Source organism: Rhinopithecus bieti, unplaced genomic scaffold (assembly GCF_001698545.2).
Source record: "Rhinopithecus bieti isolate Rb0 unplaced genomic scaffold, ASM169854v2 scaffold_6776, whole genome shotgun sequence".
In the NCBI taxonomy this organism is placed as follows: Eukaryota; Metazoa; Chordata; class Mammalia; order Primates; family Cercopithecidae; genus Rhinopithecus; species Rhinopithecus bieti.
In genome coordinates this window covers 1,728,154-1,737,206 of record NW_016805299.1, presented here as the reverse complement: position 1 = coordinate 1,737,206, position 9,053 = coordinate 1,728,154, and positions in this window count along the sequence as shown.

The window sequence follows — 9,053 nt, the reverse complement described above, 5'->3', positions numbered from 1 at the left end:
TTTTTTTTTTTTTTTTTTTTTAAATAAAGATTGTGTTATTCATCATAGTGTAGTTGATTTTCTTTTATTTTTTCTTTTATTTGTTTGTTTTTTTTGAGACAGAGTCTTGCTCTGTCGCCCAGGCTGGAGTGCAGTGGCACGATCTTGGCTCACTGCAACCTCTACCTCAAGTGATTCTCCTGCCTCAGCCTCCTGATTAGCTGGGACTATAGGACCTGCCACCACTTCCAGCTAATTTTTGTATTTTTATTAGAGACGGGGTTTTGCCATGTTGGCCAGGCTTGTCTTGAACTCCTGACCTCAAGTGATCCGCCTGCCTTGGCCTCCCAAACTGCTGGGATCACAGGCATGAGCCACTGCCCCCAGCCTAAGTCAAACGCCCTATTTCTAGATGCTGGATGAACAGGTTGGTGGATAGAAGAGGACTCAGTCAACATCCTCGAAGCTTGCTCCCATCCTCCCATCTGGCAAATTTCTCTTCAGGACTCCTCCCCAGGGAAACCTTTCCTAAGTAGCACACCCCAAGATGACTAGCACCTGGAACAGTCCTTGGGGCTCCTCTGCGCCTAGCAGTGTTCACTCAGCCTCCAGCACATGTCAGATCTGTAGGTTTCCATGGACAATGAGAACAATGGAGGGGCCTCAGAGCTGGGAAGGAAGAGAGGAGGACCCACCATTGATTGGGGGACCCCTAGGTGACAGGTGCTATACATCCTTTATCTTACTTCATCACTGCAACAGTGTCTGCTTTCCTCATCACATCCCCAACATCTAGTAGAATAGGTACTTGCTAACTATTTAACCATGGTAACAGTAAAACAGCTACCATTTATTGAGTGCTTACTGTCTGTCAGGGACTCTTCAAAGTGCCTTATATCTCTTAACTCATATAATATTTGCTGGGTGAAAATTTTGATAATAACCCTATACGGCTGGACTCTTTTGTTTTGTTTTGTTTTGTTTTATTTTTTGAGACAGAGTCTTGCTCTGTCACCCAGGCTGGAGTGCGGTGGCACAATCTTGGCTCACTGGAACCTCTGCCTCCCGGGTTTAAGTAATTCTCCTGCCTCAGCCTCCTGAATAGCTGGGATTGCAGGTGCCCACCACCACCCCTGGCTAATTTTTTCTTTTTTGAGATGGAGTCTCGCTCTATCACCCAGGCTGGAGTGCAGTGGCGCCATCTCAGCTCACGGCAGCTCCGCCTCCCAGGCTCAGGCCATTCTCCTGCCTCAGCCTCCCTAGTTGCTGGGACTACAGGCGCCCACCACCACGCCCGGCTAATTTTTTGTATTTTTAGTAGAGACCAGGTTTCACGGTGTTAGCCAGGATGGTCTCGATCTCCTGACCTCATGATCCACCCGCCTCGGCCTCCCAAAGTGCTGGGATTACAGGCGTGAGCCACTGCACCCGGCCATTTTTTTTGTATTTTTAATAGAGACGGGGTTTTGCCATGTTGGCCAGGCTGGTCTCAAACTCATGACCTCAGGTGATCTGCCTGCCTCAGCCCCCCAAAGTGCTGGGATTACATGCATGAGCCTCCGTGCCCGGCCTATTTTATTTTATTTTTTATAAGTAAAGATGAGGTCTCACCATGTTGCCCAGGCTGGTCTCGAACTCCTGAGCTCAAGCAGTCATTCCACCTCAGCCTCCCAAAGTGCTAGGATTATATGTGGGAGCCACCACACCCAGCTAAAGCTGGACTCTTTGTTCCTGTTTTATATAACATGAAACTAGACGAGGTGTGGTGGCTCATGCCTGGTAATCCCAGCACTTTGGGAGGATAGGGTGGGCAGATCATTTAAGCTCAGGAGTTTGAGACCAGCCTGGGCAATATGGTGAAATCCTGTATCTACTAAAAAATACAAAAAATTAGCCAGGTGTGGTGGTGTGCACCTGTAATCCCAGCTACTTGGGAAGCTGAGGCAGGAGAATTGCTTGCACCTGAGAGACAGAGGTTGCAGTGAGCCGAGATCGCGCCACTGCACTACAGCCTGGGCGACAGAGTGAGACTCCGTCTCAAAAAACAAAAGCAAAACAAAACAAAAACTTGAAATGGACACATAGAGAAGGTAAAGAGATGGTGGAAGGGCAGACAGGTCACAGGTGGATGGTGGGGTTAGGCTTTGAATGCAGGGCCATGTGGTACCCCAGGAAGTGGAAGGGTCTGGATTTGAGTGACTGAGATGGGGGCACAAAGAGAGGAACTGAGTGGGCATTGAAGGAGGTGATTCTAAGGAAGAAGGAGCAAAGGGCAGCCAGGCACAGTGGCTCACACTTGTAATCCTAGCACTTTGGGAGGCCAAGGCAGGAGGATCGCTTGAGGCCAGGAGGTCGAGACAAGTCTGGGCACCGTAACAAGACCCCGTCTCTATCAAAAAACAAAACAAAACAGAACAAAAAACAGATGTGGTGGTGCACACCTGTAGTCTCATGTAGTCCCAGCTACTTGGAAGGCTGAGGCAGGATGATCCCTTGAACCTAGGAATTCAAGGCTGGGGTGAGCTATAATCACGCAACTGCATTCCAACCTGGGCAACATAGCCAGACCCTGTCTCTACAAAAAATAAAAGTATTAGCCAGTGCCATGATAAGGATATATATTTTTTAATTAGCCAGACATGGTGGCACACACTGCATTCCCACCTATGGGAAGGCTGAGGTGGGTGGGTCACTTGAGCCCAGGAGGTGAAGACTTTAGTGAGCTATGATTATACCACTGTACTCCAGCCTGGATGACAAAGTGAGACCCGGTCTCCAAACAAACAAACAAACACATGGCTGGTGAGTATTTGGGGGGGAATTACTGCCCCGTAGCTGCCCCCTTGAGCCAGTGTCTCAGATGCTGCCTCTGAGGTCCAGCCACTCCCTAAGAAATACTGACATCAAGGTCCACACCTCCTTCCCACAGGAGGAGTTGGAAATGAATCTCAAATTTCACCAAGGTCCCTGCTGGGGGATGGGGGTGGAGGTTGTCCCAGTGATCACAAGCCCTTATTTTCATGAACGTCTCTACTCAGATCCTGTCCCAGAGGCCTAGAACTAGGGTAGAACGACAATAGGCTTCCTAGCGTTGCCTGAGATGAGTCACAGGTAACGCCCCTGCCCTAGAGCCTGGGCCTACCTGGGCAGGTAGAAGCAAGTCTCAAACCCCTCTGGCCCTGCCAGTGGTTCAGAGGATCCTGTCCTCTGAACAGCCTCATTCCGCAACTGAGAAACCCCTGGCATTGGCTTGCCGGGGGAAAAACAGAACTGATCTGCTATCCTGGGTCAGCGGTTGGGAGAACCTGACTTCTCAGGTGAGACAAGGACCCCAACAAGGCGAGGCCTGGGAATGCTACCCAAGAAAAGGAAACAGATGTGACCCTTCCACTCCTAGCACATTCCATGGTGACTCAAATAACCGAGTCTTCCCTGGCCGCTCAGCTCCAGCATCTCGGCCGTTCATGTATCACTACTGAGTTTACCTTGACTCAACTGATTACTTGGCTATTATCTCCCTTGCTACCCTGGAAGCTCTACCCTGTTGCTCCTCGCTGCCTACCTGGCACGGAGCTTGGCACAGAGCTTGGCACAGAGCAGGTGCAGAACAGGTATGGATGAGCTGTGAATATAAAGGGACCCAGTTTACTGGCTCATGCCTGCAATCCCAGCACTTCGGGAGGCCAAGACACGCAGATCACTTGAGGCCAGGAATTTGAGACCAGCCTGGCCAACATGGTAAAACCCCATCTCTACTAAAAATATAAAAATTAGCCAGGTGTGGTGGCACATGGCTGTAATTCCAGCTACTTAGGAGGCTGAGGCAGAAGAATCACTTGAACCTGGGAGGCGGAGGTTGCAGTGAGCCAAGATCATGCCATTGCACTCCAGCCTGGGCAACAGAGCGAGACCCTGTTTCAAAAAAAATAATAATAATAGATAGATAGATAGATAGATAGATAGATAGATAGATAGATAGATAGAGATAGAGGGAGAGAGAGAGACCCTGTTTACAGCCACACGCTCTGTCCTGATGCTCCAAGCTTCCACATCTAGGCCAGCAGGAAGGAAGTCCTGTCTTCCACACAGGTTCCCTTCACCAAGTATCCCAGGAATGCTCTGGGTTCCGGTGGGGCTGTGGGTTCTCAGCAGGGCTCTCTCTAGGTCTGGAAGGAGGCGCTTCAGCTGTGGCTAGAGCTGCTCTTTGCAGGCAGAAGGCCCTCTGCATGGCCCACTTCCCGCCAGGGCCTGTCTTTCTCAGACGCTTTCTGCTGACCGCTCTCTCCAGCCAGCCCCTGCAGTGCCCTCTGTTGAGCTCTGTAAAAGAGTGGATTGGGCCCCAAGTGAGCCCTCTTTGTCTCAGAGCAGTGAAGGCTATGGGAGGATGAGGAGGGGCTGAATCTGGGGTTTCAAACACAGCCTCACATTGTTTCTGGAACCCCTCTTCTCTCCAATCTCCAGACTCAGCCCTCAGGTCAGGCAGGCCGGCTGTCTTCTTCCTGCAGTTTTCTCTTGGAGCTCCCCCCACCCTCTCCTGCCCCCTGTAACTTCTGTCTGCACCTGCCAAGCCTGTTAGGCTGGTTTGGAGTTTTCCGTATCCCAGGTTCAGACACCGGATATGATGTCATTCCTTTCCCAAGAAGCCCATGGGTTCCACGTAAATCAGGGGGTGGCTGCACATATTCCACACGGTGTCGTGCCTACCCACTCATATTCCACCTCCACAGCTATCAGGGGGCATCTTTCCAGAGCCCATAGGACCCCTCTGAAGGGCACTGTGGTGTGATTGCTCTGCCCTGGCCCAACTAAAAGCAAAATAAAAACCCAAGAACTCTGCCTAACAATACAAAAAACAGGGGAAGAGGCCAGGCGCGGTGGCTCATGCCTGTAATCCCAGCACTTTGGGAGGACAAGGCGGGTGGACCACTTGAGGTCAGGAGTTCGAGACCAGCCTGGCCAACATGGTGAAACCCCGTCTCTACTAAAAATACAAACATTAACCGGGCTTGGTGGCATGCGCCTGTAGTTCCAGCTACTTGGGAGGTTAAGACAGGAGAATCGCTTGAACCTGGGAGACAGAGGTTGCAGTGAGCTGAGATGGTGCCACTGCACTCCAGCCTGGGCAACATAGCGAGACTCTATCTCAAAAAAAAAAAAAAATTAGGGGAAGAGAATGAACATTTCTCAAGCACTCACTATGAGCCGAGCATCCCACTGGGCCCTTCTAACTATAAGATCTCAGAATCCCCTCTTTTATAAACTTTTAGAGAACACCTACTTTTCTGTATCATACTTTTTGGACCTGATTGAATTTTCGCAGCATTCTTGTGACCTATTATTTCCATTTCAGAGTTGCAAAGACTGAGGCTTAGAGAGGTTGAAGGACTTACCCAGGGTTACACAGCTCACCAGTGACTCTAGGGCCTGTGCTTATCTCACTCAGCCACATCCCATGCCCAGTTGTGGCCTCCAAAGACAGGCTCAAGGAAAACAAGGCATGACCCGCAGCATTCTACTCATCTAAACAAGAGGCGCGAACTCTTTTCTTTTCTTTTTTTTTTTGAGATAGAGTCTTGTTCTGTCACCCAAGCTGCAGTGCAACGGAGTGATCTTGGCTCACTGCAGCCTCTGCCTCCTAGGTTGACTCGATTTTCCTGCCTCAGCCTCCTGAGTAGCTGAGATTACAGGTACGCATCACCACGCCTGGCTAATTTTTGTGTTTTTTAGTAGAGACAGGGTTTCACCAAGTTGACCAGGTTGATCTCAAACTCCTGACCTCGAGTGATCCACCCGCCTCGGCTTCCCAAAGTGTTGGGATTACAGGTGTGAGTCACCATGCCCAATCAAGAGTTGCAAACTCAAATGCCTCCCGGACTCAAATAATTTAATTAAAAATTTTTATTTATTTATTTGAGCCGGGGTCTCACTCTGTTGCCCAGGCTGGAGTAGAGCGGTACAATCACAGCTCACTGTAGCCTTGAACTCCTGGGTTCAAGTGATCCTCCTGCCTCAGCCTCCTGAATAGCTAGGATTGCAGGTGTGATCCACTGCACCTGGCCCCAAATAGATTATTTAAATGAGTGAAGTGGTCACATCCCATCTAAAGGCGGTAGGTTCCACTCAACTTCAGCTGAATGTTGCTATGTGGGACTGTGGGTAGGTATGGCCAGATCTTCTGATTTTTCAGGAAAATCTAGCAATCTGAAACTTTAATATATTTCCAGACAAACCACATCCAATGCCAGCTCTATTAGGCTGCCAATTTGACCCTCTGAACTTAAAGATCCTCCATGATGTTTGGAAGGGTTCCGGGCCTATAAGCCAGCTGTTTTTGAGTTTTGTACTGTGTTTAGACCCTCAAGATACCCCTGTTTCTGAAGAGAGAAGGTTGAGAGCAGAAGATTCACAAGACATACACAACCAAAAGGCATAACACACTTAGGGAAAGACGTGTGGCTCTATCATTCTATCACAGGACCACTTGAAAGTCTGGGCTCATTAGGGGCTTCAGTTGCCAAAAATGGAAGCTAATTCTGGGTAACTTAGCCAGAAAGGAATTTGTTAGAAGGATATCTGGAAGCTTAGAGAATTGGCAAGAGAAATAGGATCAGAAAATTGGCAGAAACCAAGGGGAGTTGAATGGTTGCAACCAGCGCTAAGGATTTTGCCGGAAATAGCTGCTGCCACTGTGGGACATAGGAGACCACATGAATTCTAGACCATCCCTTTTTCTAGGTACCCCTCGCCTTGTGTTTCTGGAGATTTCTTTTTTTCTTTTCTTTTCTTTTTTTTTTTTTTGAGATGGAGTCTTGCTCTCTTGCCCAGGCTGGAGTGCAGTGGTGTGATCTTGACTCATTGCAACCTCCGCTTCCTGGGTTCAAGCAATTCTTGTGCCGCAGTCTCCTGAGTAGCTGGGATTACAGGCACATGCCACCATGCCTGGCGAATTTTTTCTTGTATTTTTAGTAGAGACAGGGTTTCACCATGTTGGCCAGGCTGGTCTCAAATTCCTGTCCTCAAGTGATCCGCCCGCCTTGGCCTCCCAAAGTGCTGGGATTACAGGCGTGAGCCACCACACCAGGCCTAGAGATTTCATCTAAATGATCCAGCTTGGTGAGGGCAAGTATCTGACCCTCTTGTCTTTCAATATCAGAATGAAGAAACTGAGACTCAAAGCAGGCTCATGAGTTGCCCAACGTCACACAGAAAGCTTGTGGTCAAGCCACATGTCAAATCCAGACCTCCTGCCTCTGGTTTTCTAATCCAACTGTAAAGTGCTTCAGGACTCATGGGAAGGGAGAGGAATGTGAGGTGTGGCGGCCAGGAATGAGGCACCTTGGTGGGAGTGGAGGGTGGAAGATGGAGGAACATCTTAAAGGATGGTTAAAGCTAGGAGAGGACACAGGGGAGAAATGAAAATAAAACGGTGCTATAAAGGGGCTGGCGCGGTGGCTCTGGCGCGGTGGCTCTGGCATGGTGGCTCTGGCGCGGTGGCTCACGCCTGCAATCCCAGCACTTTGGGAGGCCAAAGAGGGCAGATTGCCTGAACTGAGGAGTTCAAGGCCAGCCTGGGCAACATGATGAAAACCCTCCTCTACTAAAGACACAAAAAATTAGGCCAGGCTCGGCAGCTCACGCCTGTAATCCCAGCACTTTGGGAGGCCGAGGTGGGCGCATCACCTGAGGTCAGGAGTTTGAGACCAGCCTGACCAACATGGAGAAACCCTGTCTCTACTTAAAAAATACAAAATTAGCCGGGCGTGGTGGCGCATGCCTGTAATCCCAGCTACTTGGGAGGCTGAGGCAGGAGAATTGCTTGAACCCAGGAGGCAGAGCTTTCGGTGAGCCGAGATGGTGCCATTGCACTCCAGCCTGGGCAACAAGAGCAAAACTCCGCCTCAAAAAAATAAATAAATAAAAAACAAAAAAAATAATAATTAGCCAAGTGTGGCAGCACACGACTGTAGTCCGAACTACTCGGGAGGCTGAGGCACAAGAACCGCTTTAACCTGGAAGGTGGAGGTTGCAGTGAGCAGAGATCCTGACACTGCACTCCAGTCTGGGCGACAGAGCGAGATTGTCTCAAAAAAAAAAAAAAAAGAGAAAAAAGATGCAACAGAGGTGAAGTCACAGGGGAGAAAATGCTGTCCTAACTCAGGGCTGGGCAGTTCTTTTTAGAGCTGGGGTTGACTGGGCAGGGTCAGGTTTATGAGAGGATGCTGAAGCCACGCGTAGAAGAGGCGTATGGACTCCGTCAGCTGTCAACACGTGGGGCTGTCACGATGCACTCAGGTTCCAACAATGTGCTGAGAATGCAGGAAAGGTAGCTCAGGGATTTATAGACTTGCTGCCCCAAGTCCATCCAGAGGCCCAGAGAGGCCAAGCTACTCACCCAAGGACACACAGGCCTTGAAATCTGACACTTTCTGAATCCCAGCACTGCATGGCTTTTGCGTTCTGTGAGTGGCTCACCCTGGGGAGCTGGTGCTGCCCTGACATGGGCTCCATACTTGCTGTTCCTTCTGCTTTTCTTCCATTGGCACATTTGAGGGACGCAGGGACTCACATAGGACCAATTCCTGCCCCACTGTGTCCCGTAAGTAACCCACATCCAAAATATATCCTGAATTCAGCCATTTTCCTTCTTAGGTCAATTCATTCCTTCTCTCCCTCTCTTTCTCTCTTTCTCCTCCCTCTGTCAGAGAGACAGAGTCCTGCTCTGTCACCCGGGCTGGAGTGCAGTGGTGTGGTACAGTCATAGCTCACTGCAGCTTTGAATTTCTGAGCTCAAGCAATCCTCTTGCCTCAGCCTCCCAACTGGTTGAACTACAAGCATCTGCCACTGCATCCAGCTAAGTTTTTTTTGTTTTTGTTTTTAGTAGAGACACAATCTCGTCATGTTGCCCAGGCTGGTCTCAAACTCCTGGGATCAAGCAATCCTCCTGCCTTGACCTCTCAAAGTGCTGGGATTACAGGCTCACGTGAGACATGGCGCCCGGCCTCTTCCTCCTCCTCCTCTTCCTCCTTCTCCTCCCCCTTCCTCCTTCCTCCTCCTCCTCCCTCCTCCTCCTCCT